At 34.5% G+C, this 26,437-nt stretch overlaps 1 long non-coding RNA gene across 17 annotated transcripts; it reads right to left on the bottom strand.

Moving 5' to 3' along the window:
* Positions 1–12,849: 12,849 nt before the first annotated feature.
* Positions 12,850–19,102, bottom strand: LOC102670275 (uncharacterized). 17 transcript variants are annotated; one of them, XR_005888557.1, is made up of 8 exons: positions 17,512–18,927; positions 17,080–17,153; positions 16,910–16,975; positions 16,710–16,757; positions 16,503–16,625; positions 16,150–16,218; positions 15,259–15,335; positions 12,894–13,387 (listed from the first exon to the last, which is right to left on the bottom strand). It is a non-coding gene; the product is annotated as an uncharacterized lncRNA (long non-coding RNA). The 17 variants fall into 17 exon arrangements; XR_005888555.1 differs by having other exon boundaries at positions 12,905–13,387; positions 16,710–16,975; positions 17,512–17,639; positions 17,724–19,027; XR_005888559.1 differs by having other exon boundaries at positions 12,850–13,387; positions 16,710–17,153; positions 17,512–18,364; positions 18,679–19,098.
* Positions 19,103–26,437: the final 7,335 nt, after the last annotated feature.

Below are 26,437 nucleotides of genomic sequence, written 5' to 3'. Positions count from 1 at the left end.
GAATTAATTGCAAACTCAATTTATACTGGTTCGGCCACTTCCCGTGCCTGCGTCCAGTTCTCAAGCAACCCACTTGAGATTTTCCACTATCTTTGTAAATCCTTTACAGACTTTGAACATACATTGGGATCCCTCACGGTTGTGTTCAAGATTCTCACAATCCAAGAGACAAGCAGTCTCTTGATTACAACTGAGTTTATGATATCAATAGAAAAATTTCTCACCTTTAGAGTAGATGATACAAATTGAAGTTCCTAGACGAATTCTCAATACATTTGCAAGTGTTTGACCAAGAGTTGTTTAGAGAAAACTTGACAACTAAGTTCTTTTAGAAAAATCTCTCTTCTCTTGCTTTTCGAAGTCAGACACACACATATATAGGCCTATTGTGCCTTTTCAAAATGATTTGAAGATATGTGTATTTTTAAAAAGCTTTTATGAAATTTTCAAATTTTCAATTTTCAATTTTCAAACTTTTTGAAAAAACTTTTTTAAATAATTTTACCTCTCCTAATCGATTACAATGCTTGGTAATTGATTACCAGTGAAAAAATGTCTTTTTCATTAAATGTTAAAAATATTCTAAAATATTTTTATAATCAATTTAAAAACTATGTTATGAGGTCAAACTTTTGCAATCACTAAGAGACTCTTTTAACAAAGATAGACTAAGACTTGGTCTTGATTTAATTGTGAGGCAATCTTTGTTTGCATAACCTTGAATGTTTCTTGAAGAAATCTTGTTTGATTATACTTTGGCATCATCAAACATCTGTATTTATATATTCACATTCTCCTCAAGTAAATTCTTTTTGGCATCATCAAAACCTGTATGATTCACATTCTCCCTCATTTTTATGATGACAACCATTATTAAGTAAATTCTTTCTAACATCATTAAAACCTACAAGATTCACATTCTCCCCCTTTTTTATGAAGACAACCATCTGTAGGTTAGGAGAAAAAAGAATATTTATTTGGGTCGTTCACTCCCCCTTGATTTTGCAATGATTGCTTATATGAAACAGTTGAAGATTTCATATAAAAAAATCTGTCTAATAAAAAATAGATAATCCCCTAACTATCTTATCTTTTATCTATCTCTTCCCCTTTGTCAACATAAAAAACAAATCATGAGCAAGGAGAAGAAAAATATTTAGCAATTTATAATGTATTAATAGAGCAGAGCATGTCATACCGTTCAAAGTACCATCATTTCTTGGCTTAAAAAGAGTTAGTCACATCAAAAGCAATTATGAGAATCAAATGATACCAAAAAGCCTTTATCACATAATTGATGAATACTTAGTAAACTATGCTTAAGACCATCAACAAGTAAAACATTTTCTATGGAGGTAGAAAGATTCGTACCTATTTTTCAACTGCAAGAATTTTACCTTTGTTGTTGTCTCCATAGGTCACATTGTCCACTATTTTTGGGAGAAATATGAATAAACTTTGATGCATCTCCTGTCATGTGTTTGGATCAATCACTATCAATGTACTAACTTTGCTTTAAGGATTCCTTCATTCATATAATCATATTTTGATTGTGGTACCCAAATTTTCTTGGGTCCTTCAATGTTGGTTTTGACTAAAGATCCTTTTGGAACCTACACCATTTTTCCAATGCTACTACCATTCTTTTTAATATAACATGTTGATACACTATGACCTTTCTTACCATAGTAAAAACATGTTAAGAAAGGGGAACTATCCTTTTGAGTGGAGGCAAAGAAGTTTTTATACATCTTTTTTTTTATTTTAAGGATTATATCCTAATCTAGCTTTATCAAAAACACATCTTTGTTTGCCTAATATAATATCTAAATTATTTTTACCAAGAGTAAATTTGGCAAGAGAAATTTTTAAATCTACAATTTCTTTTTTAAAGTTATCAAAACATTCACATGAATAAGATGCTTTAGTGTTTTCTTGTATTAATCATTTTGTAGAAGATTGGTTTTTATCTACTAATTTTGATGTTTTAACTTTAGATTTAAGATTTTCTAACTCTACATTTAATTTCAAAATTTCCTTTTCTAAACTTGAAATGGTTTTCTTAGAAAATGAAACTAATTTGGCAAGTTTGACAAATTCTTTATGCAAATCATCGAATGCATCTTGGAGTTCATTAAAAGAAATAGATAAGTCATAGTTAGAAGACATTACCTCTTCTCCGCTTTCATAGTCTATGACCATGAGGCCTAGATTTATGATTTCGTTTTCTGAATCACTTGATGAATCCATGTCATTATCTTTCCAAGTGATGCATGCTTTATTTTCTTTCTTATCTTTGAAATTTTTCTTGTTGGATTTTTCCATTCTTCTTTTAAAAACAAGACAATCAAATCTCAAGTGCCCAGGTTGATCGCATTCATAGCATTTTGGGGCTAAGGAGGAATCTTCTCCTTTCTTCTTTGGATTGAAGTTTGATCTCCTTTGATTTCCTTTGTTTGTCAGAAATTTATTGAATCTCTTCACAAAAAGTCTGAAATCATCATCTTCTTCTATTTCATTCAAGTCCTCTTTGTCACTTTCTTCTTGAATAGAAGATAAGGCTTTAAATGCAATTCCTTTTTTTCTTCTTGTAATTTTCTTCATGTTGGTATAGTCTCATAAGTTCCCTTTTGTGTTCTTGAAGCTTTCCAAAAAGAGTTGCGAGAGTCATGTTAGCGTGATCTCTCGATTATGCAATTGCAGTTACCTTTGGTTGTCATTGCCTGCTTAAACATCTCAACACTTTGTTAATGAGATCTACATTAGGAAATACTTTTACTAATGATGCAAGATGATTAACTATATATGTAAATCTCTTTTGTATATCTTGTATGATTTCATTTTGATTCATTCTAAATAGTTCATATTCATGTGTGAGAGTGTTTATTCTATATCTCTTGACATCAGTTGTTCCTTCATGGGTTACTTGTAGTGTATCCCACATTTCTTTTGCATTTTTACAATTTGAAACTCTAAAATATTCATTTATGCCGAATGCAGAAGTAATTATATTTTTGGCCTTAAAATTATATTGAACCCTTCTTCTTTCATCTTCATCTCATTGTTCTCTAGGTTTTTCTATAGTTGTATTTCCCACTACCATTGTAGGAATGAAGGGACCAATTTCAATGACTTCCATATATTTAAATATATGGCTTCTATAAAGATTTGCATTCGGGTATTCCTATAGCGATAACCCTTATCATTAAACATAAGAGGCCTATTAATAGAATTTCCCTTAGGAAATGGAAATTTAGATGAGGCCATAATTATTCTTGAAGTTTTTAAACTTTAGACAAGAGTTCTACTCTGATACCACTTGTTAGACAAGTGACCCTAATAATTTAAGGGGGGGGGGGGGTGTGAATTAAGTCTTACAAAATTTCCCACTAACAAATTTCAACCCCTTTTTAAATGATATATGATAGACTCAGAATGCAGAAGGAGCAATCAATTTAACAATGTTCTTTTAAATGCACAAGACAAAGTAAGCTGCAGTAAAATAACTGAGATAATGGAAAAGAGAAATGCAAACTCAATTTATACTGGTTCGACCACTTCTTGTGCCCGCGTCCAATCCTCAAGCAACTCACTTGATATTTTCCACTATCTCTGTAAATCCTTTACAAACTTTGAACACACCTTGGGATCCCTCACCCTTGTGTTCAAGATTCTCACAATCAATCTAAGAGACAAATAGTCTCTTGATTACAACTGAGTTTATGAGATCAATAGAAAGATTTCTCTCCTTTAGAGTAGATGATACAAATTGAAGTTCCTAGAAGAATTCTCAATAGATTTGCAAGTGTTTGGTCAGGATTTGTTTAGAGAGCATTTGACAATTAAGTTCTCTTAGAAAAATTTGTCTTCTCTTGCTTTTCGAAGTAAGACACACACATATATATAAGCCCATTGTGCCTTTTCAAAATGTTTGAAGAGATGTGTCTTTTCAGAAAGGTTTTCTAAAATTTTCAAATTTCAATTATCAATTCTTAATTTTTCAAATTTCAATTATCAATTCTTAATTTTTCAAATTTCAATTTTCAACTTTCAAATTTCAAATTTCAAACTTTCTAAAAAAGATTTTTAAAATAATTTTACTTCTAGTAATCGATTGCAATGCCTGGTAATTGATTACTAGTGAAAAAATGTATTTTTCATAAAATGTTAAAAATATTCTAAAACCTTTTTATAATAAATTTAAAAACTATGTTGTGAGACCAAACCTTTGCAATCACTAAGAAATTCTTTTAACAAAGATAGACTAAGACTTAGCTTTCTTCTTAATCTTTGTTTTCTTGGTCTTGATTTAATTGTGAGGCAATCTCTGTTTGCTTAACCTCAAATGTTTCTTGAAGCAATATTGTTTCATTATACTTTGGCATCATCAAAAACTCATATTCATATATCCACAAAATATTTATCTACCTAAGTCAAACAAAGTACCTACAGATATGATATTCGGACTTCTATTTTAGCTTTACTACTTGGAATGAATTTGTTAAACAAGTGGCCTCAATAACTTAAGAAGGGGTGAATTAATTTAAAAATTTCCCCTAAAAAATTTTAATTATTTCTTTAAAAGAAATATGCAGACTTAATATGTAGAAAAAGAAGCAATGTACAATTTATTTGATGTTTCTTTAAATGTGCAAAATACAATTAAACTGCAATAATGTAAAATGAGTTTAGGAAAGAAAGAATTGCAAACTCAGTTTATACTGGTTCGACCACTTCTTGTGCCTATGTCTAGTCCTCAAGAAATCCACTTGAGATTTCCATTATCCTTGTAAATTCCTTTACAACTTCGGAACCACCTAGGGATACCTTTCCCTCGTGTTTAGAAAAACTTACAAATCAAGAGACTCACTACCTCTTGATTAACAACAGTTTGCTTTTGAAGTGTTGAAGATGTTTTTTTCTCTTTAAGAGAAGAATAATACAACTTGAAGAACTTATAAGAATCCTTAATTGTTTTGCAAGTGTTTGGCCAAAGGTTTTCTTTTGAGAGAATAAGACAATGAAGTACTAAAAAACTCTAAAGATATTCGAACACAAGTCACATATTTATAGGCCTTTGGTGGTTTTCGAAAAACTCATGAAGGGATGTGACTTTTCAGAGTCATTTTTGAAAATTTCTCACTGGTAATCAATTACAGATATGTGGTAATCAATTACATAGTTAATAATTGAGGGGTCATGTCTTTTCAGTTTGAATTTCAAAAATTCCGTTACTGGTAATCGATTACACAACAACCTTTAAAATTCAAATTTAAACTTTTTGAAAGTTTTGCAAAATCATTTTTGTTTCTGGTAATCGTTACAACCTCTAGTAATCGATTACTAGAGAGAAATATATATTTTTTAAATATGTAAAACCACTTAAAAACTTTATAAGAGATTTTGAAAATTTAAGTCTTTTAAGGTCAAACCTTTGCAATCTTTTAAGAGATTCTTTTAACAAATAATATACTATTGTGAATTGTTTTTCTTGATCTCTTGATCTTGACTTGAATCTTGTAGTAAAATTTGAAGCAACTTCTTGATGCCTTTGCTGGTGGAAAGATCAAATTGAAAACACCTAATGAAGCTATGGAGTTGATTGAAAACATGACGACCAGTGACCATGCCATCCTTCATGATTGAGTGTACACATCCATAAAGAAGAGTCTTCTTGAGATCACATCTCAAGAAGAATTACTAGATCAAAACAAGCTCCTAACTAAGCAAATTGAGACCCTCATAGAGACCTTGAACAAGCTTCCTCAACAGTTGCATGCAATGCAACCTGCTCATTCTTCAGTCATGCAAATTGGGGGATGCAACATCTGTGGTGGGGTCCATGAGTCAAGCATGTGCATGGCTCAAGACGATGCATCCAAAGAAGTCAACTACATGGCTAATCCTAACCATTAAGGGTTCTATCAAGGAAGACCTCTAGGGTACAATCAGGGGGCAAATTTCTCTCAAGGCCAAGGCTAGAGATCCCATCCTAGGAATAACTTCAACAAAGTTCAAGGCGGTCTATCCATCAGGTCTCCCAATCAAGGTCCTAATCTTCATGAGAAGACCACTAAGCTAGAAGATACTCTAACTCAATTTATGTAGGTTTCTTTGTCAAATCGCAATAGCTAAGCAATCAAGAATCTAGAGGTACAAGTGGGCCTAAGCAATTGGCTGAAAGATCCATAGGGAGTTTTGTGGCCAACACTGAGAAGAATCCCAAGGAAGAATGCAAGGCAGTTCTTACTAGAAGCCAAAGGAGTGAGAATAATGAGAGAGAAATGAGAGATGAGGGAGTATTAGAGGATGTGAGTAATGGGGAAGGAGAGAATTAAAAGAGAGAAGATGGTGAAAAAGAGAGAAAAAAACAAAGAGAATAAGGAGAGTGGTGATGAGGTCTTACCTCATAAGACCAAAAGTCAATAAGGACTTTGTGATCATGGACATAGAAGAAGACTTTGATATTCCCCTGATACTAGACTGACCATTCATGCTTACTACAAAATGTGTCATCGACATGGGGAATGGAAACCTAGAGATGAGTGTGAAGGACCAAAAAGTCACATTCAACTGGTTCGAGGCAATAAAGTATCCCAGTCTAATAAAACAAGCTTCAAGGTGGAGGCAATAGAGCAAGAAGTCGATCTTGCTATGCAGCACATGATCATTCACTCCCCATTGGAGAAGGTCCTAATAAATGTAGTTGATTGCTTGACTAATGAAGAAGATAAAGATCTCAGAGACTGACTGGAAGACTTAGACCAATTGAAGGAGATTCCCTTAGGGGAGCATGCCTTTGAAGATTTGAAGAAAGACAGCCTAACAGAGAAGCCAAAGGTGGAGTTTAAAGCTTTACCAACTCATTTGAAGTATGTGTTTCTAGAAGAAAATGAAGCCAAGCCAGTCTTGATATGTAATGACCTATCATCAGATGAAGAAGCATGATTGATAGAGATTCTTAGAAATCACAAAGAAGCTATTGGGTGGCATATCTCTGATCTCAAGGGAATCAATCCTTTCTACTGCATGCACAAGATTTTGATGGAAGAAGAGTACAAACAAGTGAGACAACCGTAGAGGAGGCTCAATCCATCCATGAAAGAGGAGGTGTGAAAAGAAGTTCTCAAGTTACTTGAGGTTGGACTTATCTACCCTATTTCTGACAGTGCTTGGGTGAGTTTGGTCCAAGTGGTGCCCAAGAAAGGAGGAATGATCGTAATCTGCAACGAAAAGAATGATATCATTCTAACTCAGACTGCCACTGGATAGAGGATGTGCATAGATTACCGTAAGCTCAATGATGTCACAAGAAATTGTAGACCCTAAGGACCAAGATAAGAAAGTGTTTACATGCCTTTTTGGAGTCTTTGCTTACAAAAGAATGTCATTCAGTTTATGTAATGTACCAGCTAATTTTCAGAGGTGCATGCTAGCTATATTTGCTAACATCAGATGAGTGTGTTGAAGCAAACCATAAGCTCCTGATACGACGTTGTGTTAAAGCAAATCTAGTGCTAAACTGGAGAAATGTCATGTCATGGTCCAGGAAGGAATATTGTTGGGTCATAAGATCTTAGCACGAGGGATTGAGGTGGACAAAGCAAAAATTGATGTCATTAAAAAGCTACCTCCACCAGTCAATGTGAACGGCATCATGAGTTTCCTCGAACATGCAAGATTATATCGACGATTCGTAAAGGATTTCTCCAAAATTGCCAGGCCCTTGTGCAATTTGCTGAACAAAGATGCAGTGTTTCAGCTTGATGAAGAATTCTTGACATCCTTTCGGGCCTTAAAGAACAGTCTAGTATCTGCTTCGATAATGGTGGCACCTGACTGGAGTAAAGAAATTGACCTCATGTGTGACACCAATGACTATGCAGTAGGGGTAATTCTTAGACAGTGGAGAGAGAAGGTATTCCATGCCATTATTATGCTAGCAAGGTCCTAAATGATGCACAGCTAAGTTATGCGACTACTGAGAAGGAAATGTTGGCCATAGTCTACGCATTAGAGAAATTTGGATCATATTTGGTGGGCTCCAAAGTAGTTATCTTTATTGATTATGCAATAATCAAATATCTTCTCACAAAGGCAGATTTAAAACCAAGGCTAATTAGATGGTTCCTTCTTATTGAAGAGTTTGATATAGTGATTAAGGACAAGAAAGGCTCTAAGAATGTAGTGGTTGACCACCTCTCTAGGTTAGTAAATAAAGAAGTAACTCAAGAGGAGTAAGAAATCTGGGATGAATTTCTTGGTGAATCACTTCTACATGTGAACAACAGACCTTGATTTGCAAATATGGCCAACTACAAAGCTGCAAGTATCATTCCAAACGACTTCAATTGGAATCAACGGAAAAAGTTCCTCCATGATGCTCGTTTCTACGTCTGGGATGATCCCTATTTATTCAAGATTGGAGTAGATAATATATTGAGAAGATGTGTTACCATGGAAGAAGCTAGAAGTATATTATGGCACTATCATAATTCTCCTTATGGCGGACATTACAGTGGGGATAGGACAGATGCTAAGGAGTTACAAGCAGAAGTTTTTGGCCTTCTATCTTCAAGGATGCCCATAATCATGTGCTTCATTGTGATCAAAGCCAGAGAACTGGGGGCATTTCTCAGAGAAATGAAATGCCATTGCAAAACATCATGGAAGTAGAAGTCTTTGACTGTTGGGGCACTGATATTATGGGCCCTCTACCATCCTCTGATGGGAATCAATACATCTTGGTTGTTGTTGATTATGTGTCTAAATGGGTAGAAGCTATAGCTCTACTCCAAAGAATGATGCCAAGACTGCTATCAAGTTCTTGAAGAAAAATACATTCTCCCATTTTGGGGTTCCCAGTGTGCTGATCAGTGATGAAGGTTCATACTTCTGCAATGCACAGTTGCTAAGAGTTCTAGGGAATTATCATGTCAGACCTAAGGTAGCTTCACCTTATCATCCTAAAAAAATGGCAATCCAAAGGTTTCTAATAGAGATATGAAGAGGATTTTAGAAAACATTTTTGCCTCCTCAAGAAATGATTGGGCTACAAAGCTTAATGATGCATTATGGGCCTATAGGACTGCTTTCGATACTTCCATTTGACTATCACCATTTCAGATGGTCTATGGGAAAGTCTGTCACTTGCTAGTGAAGCTGTAGCATAGGGCTTACTAGGCCCTCAAATTGCTAAATTTTGATGAATCTTTATCAGGTGAGAAATGGAAGTTGCAACTACTAGAGCTAGAGGAGATGAGGCTCAATGCATATGAATCCTCCATGATTTACAAGCAAAAGATAAAGGTGTATCATGAACGAAAATTGATGAAGAAAACCTTTCAGTCCGGACAACAAGTACTGTTATTCAATTCAAGACTAAGGCTCTTCCTAGGAAAATTCGACTGCAAATGGTCTGGTCCCACCATAATCAAAGAAGTGAAGCCTTATGGAGCAGTAGAACTGGTAGATCCTGCCCCAAGTCAACCCAATCAAAGTTGGATTGTCAATGGTCAGTGACTAAAAGGTTAGTAAATGCAATTATAACTGTTATATTGTGTGCTAAGTAAGTCACGCTCGCTATGCACTAGAATCATAATTACAAGCAGTTCAAAAATTGCTTCAAATCATTCCCTTTCAGCATATCTCTTCTCTCGCACAAAACTATCCCATCTCACTTCCTCACTTCTTGAATTTTCTCTCGAATTTTCTCTCTTGCATTCCTTCTCTACTAAATCTTTTCTCTTTAGTTTTACTTTATTCTTGTCATTGGATTAGGTATGATTTTTTGCTTCTAATGATACATCTTGCAATTCATTCATGATTATCATTTTGTATGCATTGATGCATTTTGATTCTTTTGATTCATCCTATCATTGCATTTTTCTTTTAATGTGCTTATAATGTTATGCTTTTGGACTGTTTGTTAAGCTCACTATGCCCACATCTATGGCTTAGTGAGTTCATACGATTTGAGGACACCCTACATTTCTAGGTTTTTGATGAACGCACTAAGCCATTGTCACGCGCTTAGCAAGTTCATGCATTTATGAGTTTTTAAGGATGAAGGCGCTAAGTTGCACTTAGCGAGTTCATGAGTCATATGCATATGTCCAGGCATTTTTGGTTTTTTGATAAATGTTCATCCATGGGCATAGCGCGTGGTCTCGCGCTAAGCCCTAGTATCATTTTGTCTTTTCTAAGCCTTTTCGTTTTTCATGCATGGGCTTAGCATGAACCTAGTGTCTATCTGTTTCCATGCATGGACTTAGCACGCAGTCTTGCGCTAAGCCCTAACTGGTTTAGCATTAGTGCTAAGCGCCCCATGGTGGCTTAGCGCCACACTCAGAATTTAAATTTTTGTTTCTTTGTTTTTCTTATTTTGTTCTAAAATTTTGTTGCTACTATTCCTTCCGCTTTGCTTTATAGATAACCTAGATGCCTTACCAGGATAGCATTCATCTCCAAAACATTCTTCTGGAGAAGAATGTGGAGTTCATGCCTGACATGTACAACGAATTTTATAACGAGCTCCAGAGATGCCAATGGCATAGAAGACTCACTCACCTGGCTGAGAAGTAAATCGATGTCACATTGGTGAAGGAGTTTTACACCAACATCTATGATCCGGAGGATGGTTCTCCAAAGCAGTGCAAGTTACGGGGGCGAACCATCTTATTTGATGTACAGACATTGAATGACTTTCTAGGGACCCCTATCATCATCCTAGAGAAGGAGTAGCTAACCTCACACTCCCAATACCTCCATACATATCCTGACACTAGGCCATTGCTACCAAGTTGTGCATGCCAGGAGGGCAATTTATTTTGAATGCCAAGGGAGCTCTGTGGAAGATTCTACGGACCTAGAGCGTGCTTTCATACTTCAACCTCACTCCTACCTCCTACCTCCCTCACCTCTGACCCCAACATGGACCAGGCCCGCTTGATTTATGGACTCGTGATTAAGATGGATATGGACATAGGTAGTATGATTTCTTTGCAGATTACACAGATAGCCCACTCCAGTACGTCCAGGGGGTTGATTTGGACACTTTGACATACGAGTCCCTCAGCCTGGTGATTAATTAGGCTTATATAAAGAAGAACTGCTGGAATCCAATAGATCCTTCTGTAATATTTTTAGGTTAAGGCAGGTCTAAACCAAAGCCACTTAGGATGCACCACCATCACCACAACCACCAGTCATTTCTCCTCCAACTGCCTCATCTTCCGCTGACCAGCCTTCTTCCTCTTAGTCGGAGTAGCTCATCCAGATGATGCGAAGCCTCTACCATGTCCAACACCACATCATTCAGAACCTACACCAGCTTTCCATCCAGCCACCACTGATGACACCAGAGGACTTCCTACAACAAAAACAAGAGGCGGTGACACCTTTGGCATTGGTAATGATGATGTCCCAAAAACAAGAGCTGATGAAGATTATGTTGCGGACATCACTGCTACTCAGGGATCCTGGGACCCTTGGCCAGCTCAAGATTAAGGCCCATTTTTTTATTGATCAGGAATTTTCTTCATTTTTATTTTCTATATTTTCTTAAATTTTTATCTTTATTTTATTTTATTCTCTATTTTATTTTCTTGAAACTATGGTAATTTAAAATTTAGTCATTTAATTTTAATTATGATAGAGAAGTAGACACTTATTGATTAGTTGCAACATATTTTGAGTGAATCAATTGCATGAGTTAGATAAACTACTTACTAATGAGTATTTTTGAAATTTTAGATTCTCATGTAAGTAGGAATCAGTGTAAGTGTTGGAGTGTGAATTAAACGTACAAGAGTGAAAAGGTTAGTATTTCTGACAAAATCATGGAACGAGAAACTGAATGCTTCATAAAAACCAATGAGTTATGTGAACTTTAAACTCTGAGAGAACAATTGGTTTTAATTTCCTGGTTTTGCATGATTCTTGGATTGTTTGAATGCATGTATGATGTCAAGATGATCAAGGCCTTGTTTGTTATTTTATTACAGCTACTTAGCCAAAAAGTCATCCTATGAAGGAATGTATCCCTTGTAACCTTTTGAGCCTAATGTAAATTATTTGTCATTGGAACCAAAGCCAAAAAAAAAATTGATATTGAATAACTACCATTCCTTAGGTTGTAGGAGAGTACCTATGAATCCAAACAAATTTGTCCCAAATTTGGGGGAGTGTTTTTGGCTGAATCTTTGTTGTAGGAATATGAATAAACAACACAAGATAATGTGAGTCACAGTATATGGTATTACTCCAGCCCAATATTAATGTTTATTACTTTTTCATTATAAAAAAAATCTTGTTGTTTTGAAGAATAAAAGTTGGGGTAAACCTGATGTAACTCCATGTGGAACTTGTAGGCCGTGGATCTTCTTCATCAATAGAGTCCTTTGCTTCTTGAAGATTAATGGCAGTAGAATGAAGAAGAAAGAAAGATGATTGAAGACACCACTTCAAGGAGAAGATGAGTCAGGAAGAAGCTCACCACCATAGGAAGCCATGGATAAGAGCTTGAAGGTAGAAGAAGATGAGTGAAGGGAGGAGAGAAGGAGCACGAAATTTTGTGCCTCAAATGAGGTTTAAACTTTGATGTGTAATTCTCAAATAATCAAAGTTGAAATGCACACACATGACCTCTATTTATAGGCTATGTATCACACAAAATTGGAGGGAAATTAAAATTTCTATTCAAATTTCACTTGAATTTGAAATTGAATTTGTGGAGCCAAATTTTGGAGCCAAAATTTCACTAATTATGATTGGTGAATTTTATCTATGGTTCAGTCCACTAATCCAAGATCATGTCCAAGATTCTCCACTAAGTGTGCTTAGATGTCATGAAGCATGTAAAGCATGAAGGACATGCACAAAGTGTCACTATATGATGTGGCAATGGGGTGTAGCAAGCAAATGCTCACCTCCCCCTCTAAAATTTAATTGGATCGTGCTTGTACAAATTCAATTAAATTTATTTCTTAACACACACATCAAATATTCACTTAATGCATGTGAAATTACAAAACTACCCCTAGTACAAAAACTAGTCTAGGTGCCTTAAAATACAAGGGCTGAAAAATTCTACATTTCTAGGGTACTCTACCTACATTATGGAGCCCTAAATACATGGCCAAAAAATAATGAAACCTTAACCTAATATGTACAAAGATAAGTGGGCTCATACTTAGTCCATGGACCCAAAATCTACCCTAAGGCTCATGAGAACCCTAGGGCCTTCTCTTACATCTCTTGCCTAATCTTCTTGAAGTCTTTTATCCAATGCTCTTGGGGGGTAGGATTGCATTATTCCCTCCCCTTTGAAAAGGATTTGACCTCAAACACAGAGGTTCTTGGAACTCTGGACCTCTTTCCTCAACACCTGTAAAAAAGAATAAAAACATATATATTAGTGGTGTTTGGTATGTTGGAGTAAGATAAGGTCTGAAAACCCATTTTTTGGGTATCTTCCAATGAAGAAACATGGTTATTCATCAACTCAATGAGTGGTGCTACAAGTATAGGAAAATATGGTACAAATCTTTTGTAAAAGTTTGTTAAGTCATGGAAGTCCCAAATTTTCCTTATACTTGGTGGAGTAGGCCACTCATGAATGACCTTTATTCTCTTAGTGTTCGTGGGAACCCCTCAATCACTATTTAAAAAATTAAAGAAAGAAATGCAATAAAACATATCTTTTTCTGTATTTTCATGTTGATTATTCCTACCAAAAAGTACGTCAAACCTAAGGTGTGCCATATGAGCACCTATTGAAACTAAAAATAAGAACAAACATACCTAATGAGTACCCATCTACATGAATCTTAAAGATGTTGGGCGCATGAGTGATTTTACAAAAGAGGGTTGAATCACTCAACACATTCATCATATCACCTATTTTAGGGATTTGATGCTTAATAATACCTATTTTGGACACCAACAAAGCACAAGGATTTAAGCTATTATGAACCAAACCCTCATCCAACAACTCCTTTATTTGAGGAATAATATCAAGCCCAAGAGGTGTGACAGTGCTAACAAGTGTGTTTTTACAAAAGAGAAGATGTGGAGGTTGTCTAAGAGGGAAATTTTCTTTAATATTTGTCTTTATTTCAAAATGAATTTCCTTCTTAGCTAATCTCTTGGAGGAGACACTTACCTCCTTACACTCTTTTGTAACCATTAAAGGTTGCCCTTCTTCTTGGGGGTAGATTTCTTCACTAGATTCTTTCCCTTTTGCTTCTTCACTTTCACTAGAGGAAGGTGAAGTAGTAGTCTCATCTTGGCTACTATAAATGTCTTGGACCCTCATAATAATGGTTTTCTTGGAGGGGCATTGAGAAGTAATGTGTCCTCTTCCAAGACATTTAAAAAACTTTATAGAGCTGGTCTTCTCTTGCATACTAGCCTTAAGGGGTTATTTTTCTATTGTCTTCCCCTTATCATTTTTGGGCTTAGAAGGTGTCACCCCTAAGATGCCATGACCTTGGTCTTTCTTTGGATAAGAGTGAGAGCCATAAGATTTTGAAGTAGATTTCCTTTTAAGTTGTTGCTCTACCCTTATTTTCCAATCTAAGTAAGCCTCTACATTGTCCTTCTCATGGAAGTATGGGAGGTTAATGTTAGTCTCTTGAGGCTTTCTTTCCTTTTCTCTCCTATGGGAGTGAGGTTTAAGATGTGACCTATGCCTTTTTTTATACACTATAAAAAAATGACCTATACCTACAAACAAAAATTGTCACTATAAATAAAAAATTCGTAGGTAAATGTATGATAGACTTTGTCCTACAGACGTTTCTTCCGTCAACTTTGAGGGGACGTGTAATGACAACTAATTGTATGTCACTATAGATTTTACCTATTATGTATAGTGTGTAGGTAAAAGTCATTAACTTCTACTTACATCTCCTAACTGGAGGTAAAAGTCTTTAATTTGTACATATCATCTTCAACTGTAGGTAAAAACCGTATAATAATAATAATAATAATAATAATAATAATAATAATAATAATAAAATTTTCACTGCTACTTACCTGTTCATATTTTTTTTTAATTATCATGTGGAAAATGACATTTAAATTGGAAGAATATGTAAGTTATAAAAATAAAATAAAAACAAGGAAAAAGAAAAAAGAAAAACCAATAGTATCAAGATAAAAAAATTGACAAATAAAAAACACTGATTTTAATTATCTCAATGATAATCACATTATAAAAATAATAAAAATTGAAATTCTTGCAATTACCCCTACCAAGTTTGATGCTAGACTTTTATAATCATGCCTAATGGGCCAAAGACTGGATTCTTCTTTCTAGGAGACTTTTGTTCCTGCACGAGAAAGCAGGGTGATGAAAAGCATGAAACTAGCAACAGCTAAAACACATGATTTCTTATTTAAAACCGCAAACATTGTTGCAATAACTAATAAATTAAACACCCCTTCAAAGATCGGCAATTGAAGGATTACAAATTATGGATTCTGAAGATTTAGATGAGCAAAAACAATCCAAGTAACAAAATAAACAATGTTTAATTGTACTTTTAGTCCTACTATAGCTGTGTAGTTTTAGTCCCCTTACAGGTTTTTGAGCAAATATAACCCATCAAATTTCCAATAAATTTCTAACTAGTATGACTATTTCAAATTATCCATTATAAGAAAGTTGAGGAGAATTAAATTAATTTAATGTTAAAAATAGAGGGGCTTGATTTGCTCACACAAATTAAAACTTAAGAGACCAACATTGTGCAAAGTCTAAATTAGAGAACCACAAGTGAAATTAAACAAATGAATAACTACACTGTTAATATAAAAAAAATAGCCTCCAGTCATGAGACTTGAAAACCACCAAAAACAATAGCTCATATAAACTTTAAATTTCACAAAACAGAACTGAAGAAAGGACAATAACTATAGACACGTGTTGGTATGAGTCAAATTGATGACAGAGGCCATCCCCTTCTAATAATCTAGCATTTAAAGATCTGATTCAACATAAATATACCTCAATATTGGCCTATTATGTAAAACTGTATTGTAGGAATCAGGAAACCAGTTGCAACATTATTGTGTGGAAATGAAAACATTATTAAACCCAACCCTTGAAAAAATGGTAGCAACACATAAAAGTCACCAACCAACCTGGACAATAGGTAATGGGATTTTTTCCTTAACTTCATGCACGATGTTGGCCTATGCTTCCACCGCTGCCTAAAATCAACATACACGAGCAATACACTTCAGCCATGGCAAGTCCAACATACTCCAAGAGAAAAATCAAATAACAAGTAGAAGGAACTTGCATTTTTTATTTAAAATAAGGCAATTTTCTCACACAGTAACAAGTACAAGGAACTTGCATTTTTTATTTAAAATAATGCAATTTTCTCATACTGTAACAAGTACAAGGAACTCGCATTTTTCAGCCATGGCTATTAACTCACATTTGCATTAATATTTGAGAAGAAAATATTCAATTAAGAGAAGTTGATCACCTGGAAGCCAACTAGAACACAATCACCAACGACCAAAAAGACGTTGAGTGCACGTTGCTCATGTATATCCTCCCACACAACATGCTCATCGGAAATGTGTAGGCCCACAATGAAAGTGAGAATCTGCAGAATCAAATCCAATATTTGTAAGAAAAATCAACATAACGGAATAATAGCCAATGATATAGATATAAAAGTGTAGCTTACTTGGATCCTCTGAAAAGATTGACCCGGATAGCCTGAAAAAGCATGAGACTAACAAGCAACTTGAATATTAAAATGATTGATTGAGTCAGGAAAAAGTTGTGCAAACTATATTAGCCTGGCCCATTTTTTTAGACAATGAAAACTTTGAAAAAACAATGGTTATGCATATTTAAAATACAAGTGTAGAATTAATTCAGTACCCAGTCAATCATGGGCATCAGTCCAATGCCCCTAGCTCGCAAGAAACATCCAGGAAGAACTGGCTCCTATCAAAACAATGCAGAAAAAATTCTTAATTAAATAGCCATTATGGAACTAAGTTGTGGTTATAGAAAGCTTGAGTCAGATATTATAATGTAAGCTTCAATACTAAATATCGTAAACTTCCAACAATCCGCGATGCCTTTGTCCCAGATTAGACTGTTGCAGCTAATCCCCCATAAACTGAAAATTTTGTGATCAATTCAGATTACAGACATTGATGGTGATGAAGAAAAATTAAGAGTCAAAATTTTAGTGATAAACTAAATGAAATTGAAAATCTAGTCGGTCATTAGAATACAAAAAGTTATATAAGTAAACATAATTTAAGAGGTTTAAACATCAGAAAAGCCATTTGAAAACATCTATAATTTCTTTACATTGAGAAAAATAATCGTTTCTTGGAGAAGTAACTACCATTAGTAGATTCACAAACTAAAGAAACATGAAATTCAGACAATGTTTAAATGATATAATGAAGTAGAACAATACTTCTTGGAGCTAGCATTATTTAAGTGAAGAAGTTATTAGAATTACGTACCCACTAGCCCTTGAGCCACCTATGGCACTTTGCTATGTTCACTTCAACCATTACTAATATATATTCTGTCCGTTTGTTTAAGAACATCAGGTAAGCATTTCTGCACGATTGCCAAAGTGGTATTGTACCTATTAAGCGCCAAAAGCCTGTGAAGAATCCTAACCCCAAGCTCATGTATAATGCATCATAGAAAATTGAATTGTCATCATCACCATGAATTGCTGGTCCTTGAGGCTTTGTTGCTGTGTCATTTCCAGGGAAGCTTTTGTTAAGTGGTTCACCACAAAGATCGGTATTTCCTTCAAAAGTAGAGGCACTAAAGGTCTGAAGCTGTCTTCCCCAGGGGATTCTTCCAACAAGATAGTTGTTAGATAAGTCTAACACGACAAAACGATCAATTTTGGAAAAAGTAGAAGGAACTTCACCAGAGAAATGATTTCTTGATAAATCAAGAAACTCTAGTGAAGTTAAATTCCCAATCTCAGGAAGAATTTCTCCACTTAATCTATTTCTTGATAAATTCAAAGAAACTAATTCAAGTAAATATCTTACCTCCTTTGGTATTTCACCTGTTAAATCATTACTTGAGAGATCAATGCTCTTCAAAAGAAACTCAGGATTCAAATACAAATATTCCTGACCCTTCCACATCAATAACACATTAGAGTCATAAACATTTGAGGACATAACTCCATATGTCAACCTTTGTCTCGTAACAATTTTTCTTCAAATTACTCTCCTTTCCCTCATTGCAATAAAATTGCTCAGACATGTTGGAATTCCTTCTGGCAAGTTATTCCTTGAAAGATCCAAGAGACGAATTTGCCTCAAATAGCAGAGATGTACAGGAACACTTCCAAAGAAGCGATTTACTCACAACAGTCAGCTACATTAATTGATTAGTGCTTCAAATTATTCATGAACACATGCATTTCATATTAAAGATGCATCAACTACCACCTTATTGGGATTCATCCGTTTTAGTAGTAATTCATTTCATGCACATTTCAACCAACAATAAGCCTCGATTAAATGGTGAAACAAACACTGAGAATGAAATAAAAGGAAGAAAAAAAATCAGAAAACAACAAATGCAGCATGTGATCATCACAAAGAGCAATGAAAGAGAAATCCGTGAGGTAAGAAGAAGAATGTTGATTTCCTCACCAGAAAATGAGTGACAGAAGCACGCAGCAAGCACAAGCACAAACCCAAACCCTAAGAAGGCACAGAAGATGCAGAGAGAAGAAAATGATTTGAAGCAGAGAGAAGGTGCAGAATAACACGGTCATTACCTTTGCACCCGTGGACCCCATTTCCCTGAGCATTTAAAGAGTAACTTTTACACCTTCTTCCTTTTTTTTAATAAATAGTTAATAATATATGTGAGAGTCAAACTATTTTTTATTTTTTTAATAAAGAGTAACTTTTACCACTTCTTTCTTTCTTTTTTCTTTTTTTTTTAAAATAAAGAGTTGATAATACCTGAGAGTCAAACTATTTTTTCCTTTCATTGTTATTTTTGAGATATTTTTGGAAATAATTATGTTGTTGAGTCTCTGTTGAACTTTTTAAAAATAATTATTTTAATATATATTTATTTATTAGAATTTTACCTACACTATGTATCTTTAGGTAGAAATTTTTAAACTTTATCTACACTAATGGACTGTAGGTACAAGTCTTATAAGATTTTACCTACACCAAGTAATCATAGGTATACATTTTTTGAAATTTTACCTACATTAAGCATTTGTAAGTAGAAGTTATTTTGATTTTTATCTACACCAAATAATAGTAGGTACAAATTTTTGAATTTTACCTATGATAAGCAATGGTAGGTATAAGTATTTTTTTTTTACTTTTACCTACAGTAATTTAAGTCTGTAGCCAAAAGTCTCTGTAGGCATATGTCATTTTTCTTGTAGTGATAATAGTTGTAAAGTTCTTCACTTAGGCTCTTGCAAGAGTTATGACTACTAGAAGAAGCATGTTTTTCTTTTCTTAATTGTTATAGTATTTTCCTTCTTTCTTCTTCCCTTATTTGTTCCCTCTCATCTTGATTTATTTTTACCATCTCTTTTCCTTTTTCTTTTTTTTCTAGTTTTTCTTTCCATAACCTGAGGTAACTCAACTTATCTAAGATTTTAGATAGAGGGTCCTTATGACTAGTACCCTCACCATTAACACTAGATGAATGATAACTCATGTTGGTTCCTAAGTTGTGGTTCTTTCTTGTTGGGGTTTGCAAAAGGTATAAAGAACTCAAGATAAGCAAATAAGCAAGAAGAAAGTATTATGCAATAACAAGATAAACTAGCGGTGACTAGTAAAGAAGATAAGCTATGAAAGTAAGCAAGAAATTAAAATGCAAGAAATGCAAACTAGGCGGTTCCCAAGAGTGTTTGGATGACCACATTTAAGGTTCCCAACAAAATACTTACTGTCCTAAGGGAAAATTGTCTAAAATAATTACACACAAGTGGAAGTAGGGTAACCTATTGGAGGCTTCCAACTTACTTCCAATGAAAGGCCTTTTTTGTTACAAAATTTGAAAGCAAAGCAAATCGCTAATTACAAAAAAAAAGTCCTCAATTTTGGTGGCTATTCTCTCTGTGGTGTTTCACTCAATTTGGAGTGCTTCTTAGTCCAATATCTTCTTAAGGTGGTTGGCCCCCTTGCTTCTTGACTCAAATTCTTCAAGGGATGACACCAATCCTCATTTCCAATTCCCAATATGGCAACTCACAAACAAGGAAACAAAGAGACAAGTACTAACCAAAGACCAAAAAATGAAATGAAAGCTTAACCAATAGAGTTTTAATAAGACAAATTTTCAAGGATTATTCAACAATTTAAGCAATGAAAAGCATATAAAAGCAAGCTAGGACTCAAAGAGAAACTTAGAATGGTTCTAGAGTAAAGTAAAAAAAACTAAAAAAAAAAGACTCAAGAAACCTCTAGTTTTGACACTTGTTTTCACACTAATTTTCAATTGAAATTTTAGAACTAAGATTGGTATAAAATAAGCACCAATTATAGAACAAATTTCAAGCAAAAAAAAAAAAGTACATTTCCCTTTCACTTTTTTTTCCTAGACACAGATTTTTCTGCCAACTTGTGTGATTTTTCGTATTTTTTTCGTTTATCCAAATCGTTTGGTTCTTTTTTTATATATATAATTTTGGTCCAGATGTATAGAAAATTCAGTAAAAATTTTAGCTCAAAATTCGTAGTGATCAATTCCCAGTAATTTATACAAGTTGGATTGGGCTTGTCCCAATTCAATTAAATTTATTTCTTAACACACATCAAATATTCACTTAATGCATGTGAAATTACAAAACTATCCCTAATACAAAAACTAGTCTAGGTGCCCTAAAATACAAGGGCTGACGAATCCTACATTTCTAGGATACCCTACCTACATTATGGAGTCCTAAATGAAAGGCAAAAAAATAATGAAATCTTAACCTAATATGTACAAAGATAAGTAGGCTCATACTTAGCCTCTGGGCTCAAAATCTATCCTAAGGCTCATGAGAACCCTAGGTCCTTCTCTTGCATCTCTGGCCCAATCTTCTTGGAGTCTTTTATCCAATGTCATTGCGGGTAGGATTGCACCAAAACCATGAATAAAAAAAACTCGTTGTGCTAAAAAGAGTAGCAAAATAATAAGGTTGGTGTTGTGACACCCTCTACCCCTCACATATATACTAATAAAGGAATAAAAATTCAAATATTAATTAAAAGTATTTTTAAAACATTTTTAAATACAAGCCTTTCAAACGGGTAAAAGGCTCACATTCACTTTCTTCTACATCATATTCAAACTTGTCCAAATAAACAATAAAGTCATCTCAGCTCAAACAAGGCCATCTAAGTTTCATACAATTAATATAGAACCTATATCCTAATGCCACATCCTATCAGAGCGTTGTGTTCCCGTGTCCTCTAGCATGAGGTTCTTCATAGTCATCCACCTATTCATCTGCTCCCTTGAACACAAAGTTCAAGATCATCACAGGATCCAAACATAAACAACACATAGGGAGTGAGTTATCACATTCCTAACTAATGGAGAGAAACAAGATAACATGTAGGTATAAATATCATATAAACAAAATACAACTTACTTAAGCATCACTCACGTTATTTCACCACTTTGTCGCACAACATTACATCGCAACACTACACATTTCATTCATTTTCACAACATTCACGTACTCAAGGATCAAAACACAATATCATCAAGTCAATCAATATCGATCAATACACAAGCGTTATGCAACATATACACTAAGACTCAATCCTATATGCAATGTGGTACCATGTCAGTGAAAAACCACGTCGGGCGCCTAGGAGTACATGACAAGACAAACCACACACTAGTAAGTCAGGTCACTCTCACTAGGTAAGATCATAGGGAGACCAGTCAGGGTCACAGTGTTTTGCGAGAATGCTCCAACCATATGGGATCAACATAGGCTTAAAGGAGCACTCAAACCGGGTGACCCCCAAGGCCTACACTCCGAAGAGTCTGTCAGGGCCTCTCCCTTCTGATTCAGGTCCAACTCAGAGAACATTTTAGCATACAGACTCTATCTATGAACTGTACAAAATACACGACTCCTCAATTGTTCTCAAATATTTTTAACTCGTTGCCCTTTAAGGGTCTTAGCATTAACTCATCGCCCTTAAAGGGACTTAGGATTAACTCGTTGCCTTAAAGGGTTTTATAGTCGTGTGATTGTACAATCCACAGTTTACAACTCAATGCATACAACATCTTAACCACGTGCATACTCAGTTTATCACATACACTTGATTTCAATTACAATGGTATAATCTCAAAATAACATGTTATCACATCTCATGAATCATATTCACTTTACCTATGAACTATGCAATACACACAACTACTCAATTATTTTCAAAATCATTTTAACTCGTCGTGCTTGTGATTAAACTCGTCGGGTTCCCACAATGGATCCCATCACAATACTCGTCGCGCAAAACTCGTCGCCCTTAAAGGGTCTTACAGTTGTGTGATTACACAATTCATAGCTCACAACACAATACACATCTCAATATACATGTATTCCATCATTCATCACATGTTCAATTCACCACATACTCATAATTTGAATCATCATTTCATATCCTCAATATAACAGTTTATACAAAAGACTATCACAACCTGGGGACTAAAACCCCTCATATAATATTACACAGTTATATCAAAATCATAGGTCAAAATATACAAATATCAAGAGCACAATTTATCAAGCAATTCTCATCAGAACATCAATATTTTATTTATAATCATAAAGGGAAAATTGCAATTTAATTAACATCCCAAAATAAAACCCCAATTTAATCCTCTAAGGATCCCTACATATGTTCTCACTAATCCCCAATTGTGAATAACTCATACCTTACCTCTAAGCGGACTCACGTGTCTTCTGAAAGTGATAGCGACATCTCTAGCGGTTCCCTGAAATTCCTCCAATTTTTCCTCCGATAGAGTTCCCAAACGTCACGTGTCTTCATACGATTCCTTTTTCTCCCTCCACTATTATTTTTCACAAATCCCAACGGTGAAGGTGTGCACAATTAAATTTCGAACAACATATCAAAATTTAGTGAAAATCCAACGGTTAAAGAATCCGAGATAATAGTTTTATTGAGACAGCTATGGGTTTCTGCGAAAAAAGAAAAAGTCACGATGCGAACAATATTTCTCTCATCTCCGATTTCTTTTCGTAATTCCCAATGGTGAGAATTCCCAGAATTGAGTTGCGAACCTGTTGCTTAAATTTCACGACGATCCAACGGTGAATGCATTCGAGATTGTCATTTTCCTGAGACAGATTTGGTGGTCTGCGGGAAAAAGAGAGGGCTTTGAGAGGAGAAGGGGAAAAACGAAAATGAGAGAAAGAAGAGACACCGTCAGTGTGAAAACTGACCTAACACTATTTATAGCTAGGTTTACTCTATTTATTTATTTATTATTTTATAAAAACAAACTCTATTTTATTCTTTATCAAACAAATAAATAAAATACCCTTTTTATTTTCTCTCAAACCATTATTTTAATTAATAATTATATCTCCTTACTTATTTATTTATAAAATCTCATCATTTTTCTAAAACTCTATTTATTTATAAATAATAATTCTTTTTAAATTAGCTTACGAAAAATGAGATGTTACAGGTGTAGTAAAAAAATTCTGAGTTATGGTTTGCCATGAATTGTGTGAATGAATGCTCTCCTAGATCTTAAACTCTGAATCCAAGAAAAACCATGATTTCTTTGTTAGCCTAGCCACATTACAAGCCTGATAAAGTCCTTAGTTATCCACATGTTGAACAAGTAGCCTCAATAACTTAAGAGGAGGAGGAGTGAATTAAGTCTTAAAAATTTTCTGACTAACAAGTTTTAATCCCCTTTTAAATGATATGTGATAGATTTAAAATGTAGAACAAGAAGCAACAATCAATTTAACAATGTTCTTTAAATGTGCAAGACAAAGTAAATTGCAATTAAAACAAACGAGATAAAGGAAGAGAGAATTACAAACTCGATTTATATTGGTTCGGTCACTTCTCGTGTCTACGCCCAGTCCTCAAGTAACTCACTTGAGATTTTCCACTATCCTTGTAAATCCTTTACAATCTCTAAACACACCTTGGGATCCTTCACCCTTGTGTCCAAGTTTCTTACACACTAAGAGCCAAACAATCTCTTGGTTACAAATGAGTTTTATAAGATGAACATAATGATTTCTCATTTTTAGAACAAATGATACAACTTGAAGTTCCTAGAATAATTCTCAATAATTTGCAAGAGTTTGGCCAAAGATATTTAGAGAGGTTTTCAAAGTTAAGTTCTCTGAGAATTCTCTTATTTTCGAAGTAAGAACACACATATATATATAGGCCCATTGTGTCTGTTCAAAATAGTTTGAAGAAATGTGTCTTTCCAAAAGATTTTCTAAAACTTTTTCACTGAAAAGAGTTGAAGGGTTGTGACTTTTCAATAATTTTTCTAAAGTCTTTTTGCTGGTTATTGATTACATGACTCTTGTAATCGATTACGCAGATCAAAATTCAAATAATTATGTTGTTGGTTCATCAGCTCAAATAAAAAACAACTCTAAACTCTCTCTCATGAGCATGTCATCAACTCATCTCTCTCTAGGTGCAAAGTTCAGTACTTCATCTGGAAATTCATTCAAATAAAAAACAACTCTAAACTCTCTCTCATATGGTTGGACAACTTTCTGATGCAGGTTTTCACAATGTCGAATTTCATGGCTTCCTCAATGTCATTACATACATTCAACAAATGCACATCTTCATTAGAGACATTCTTTTGGTCAAAATTGTGTATGAACTTGCTAGTAAATTCTCAATCTTCATTTCCATCTGATAACTCAATTTTCTTTGTGTTGACCTCATCATGATAGCTTGACACGACCTCACCTGTGTCTGTCTTTTCTTCCTTATCCAATGAGTCTTCAACAATGAGAAGTGATAAATCTTGTAAGTCATTCTCGATGCCCAAATCAAAGGAGTGTTCGTTCAGTGAATGATGTGTTGTTGCCATCTTCTGGATATAAAGGAAAGAAGAAGAAAGGGAAGTATACAGTAGAGGAAAAAAAAGGCCCTTTTGCATTATCACCCATGTTTGTGTTGCATCGAGTGGCCTCGGAATAATTAAGACGGGGGGGTTGAATTAATTATGAACGTGTCTTGACTAATTAAAAATTTATCCTTCTTAATGTTACTAGATTCAATTAGGCTTTACTACTAAGTTATGAGAAAGTAAAGAACAAAAACAATAACTTAGGAAAAAGTAAAGCGGAAATAAAAAAGTATACAGCGGAAATTAAAGAGTGTAGGGAAGAAGAAGACAAACACAAGATTTATATTGGTTCGGCCACAAACCGTGCCTACATCCAGTCCCCAAGCAACCTGCGGTTCTTGAGATTTCTTTCAACCTTGTAAAATCCTTTACAAGCCAAAGATCCACAAGGGATGTACCCTCCCTTGTTCTCTTTGAACAACCAAGTGGATGTACCCTCCACTTGAACTAATCCACAAGAGATGTACCCTCTCTTGTTCTCAGAATAACAATCCCCAAGTAGATGTACCCTCTACTTGTACCACAAAGGATGTACCCTCCAATGTGTTCGGACAAAGAATTCTCATGCGGTTAGTCCTTTGAATCTTTGTAAGGGGAAACAAAAGATATCTCAGGCGGTTAGTCCTTTGAAATCTTTTTCTTAAGGGGAAGGGAAGAATCAAAATAATTCTCAGGCGGTTAGTCCTTTGAATCTTTTGTAAGGGAGAAGAGAGACACAAAAGAATTATGGCGGTTAGTCCTTCTGTTCTTTTGTTCTACCATTCACTCATCCCTTTCTCCCCCTTTCTTTTTGAATTTATGCTTAATTTTAAAGTTTTGAAAATATAATATCTTGATTTCTTAAAATACCCATTTTTCTCTCCCCTTTTGGCAACATCAAAAAGGCCAAAGTGCGTAAAACATACATAATTTAAAACATACTCAAAGCATACTTTGTAAAACAAACATAAAAAAAAATTCTAAACCATTCATGAAGCAAGACATGAATAAACCAAATTAAAATGCAAACCACATAGTCATATATCACAATCCATAAATATTCAGTCATACTAAGCAAATATTAAAAATACTAATTGTTCAAATGTCATAAGCATATAGCCAAATACAAGGCTTTAGAAACAAAATATAATAATAATAATAAAGTCTAAACTGATGGTGGTGGTGGAGGTAAATCAAGGCAGTCGCGAATGATGGTGACATATTCTTCAACGTTTGTGATCCTTGAGTCCATTGCATCAAATCGCATGTCCACTTGTTGTTCCAAAGCATCAAACC

Source organism: Glycine max, chromosome 15, assembly GCF_000004515.6.
Source record: "Glycine max cultivar Williams 82 chromosome 15, Glycine_max_v4.0, whole genome shotgun sequence".
NCBI classification, from domain to species: Eukaryota; Viridiplantae; Streptophyta; class Magnoliopsida; order Fabales; family Fabaceae; genus Glycine; species Glycine max.
This window is presented reverse-complemented; position numbering and strand designations above follow the sequence as displayed.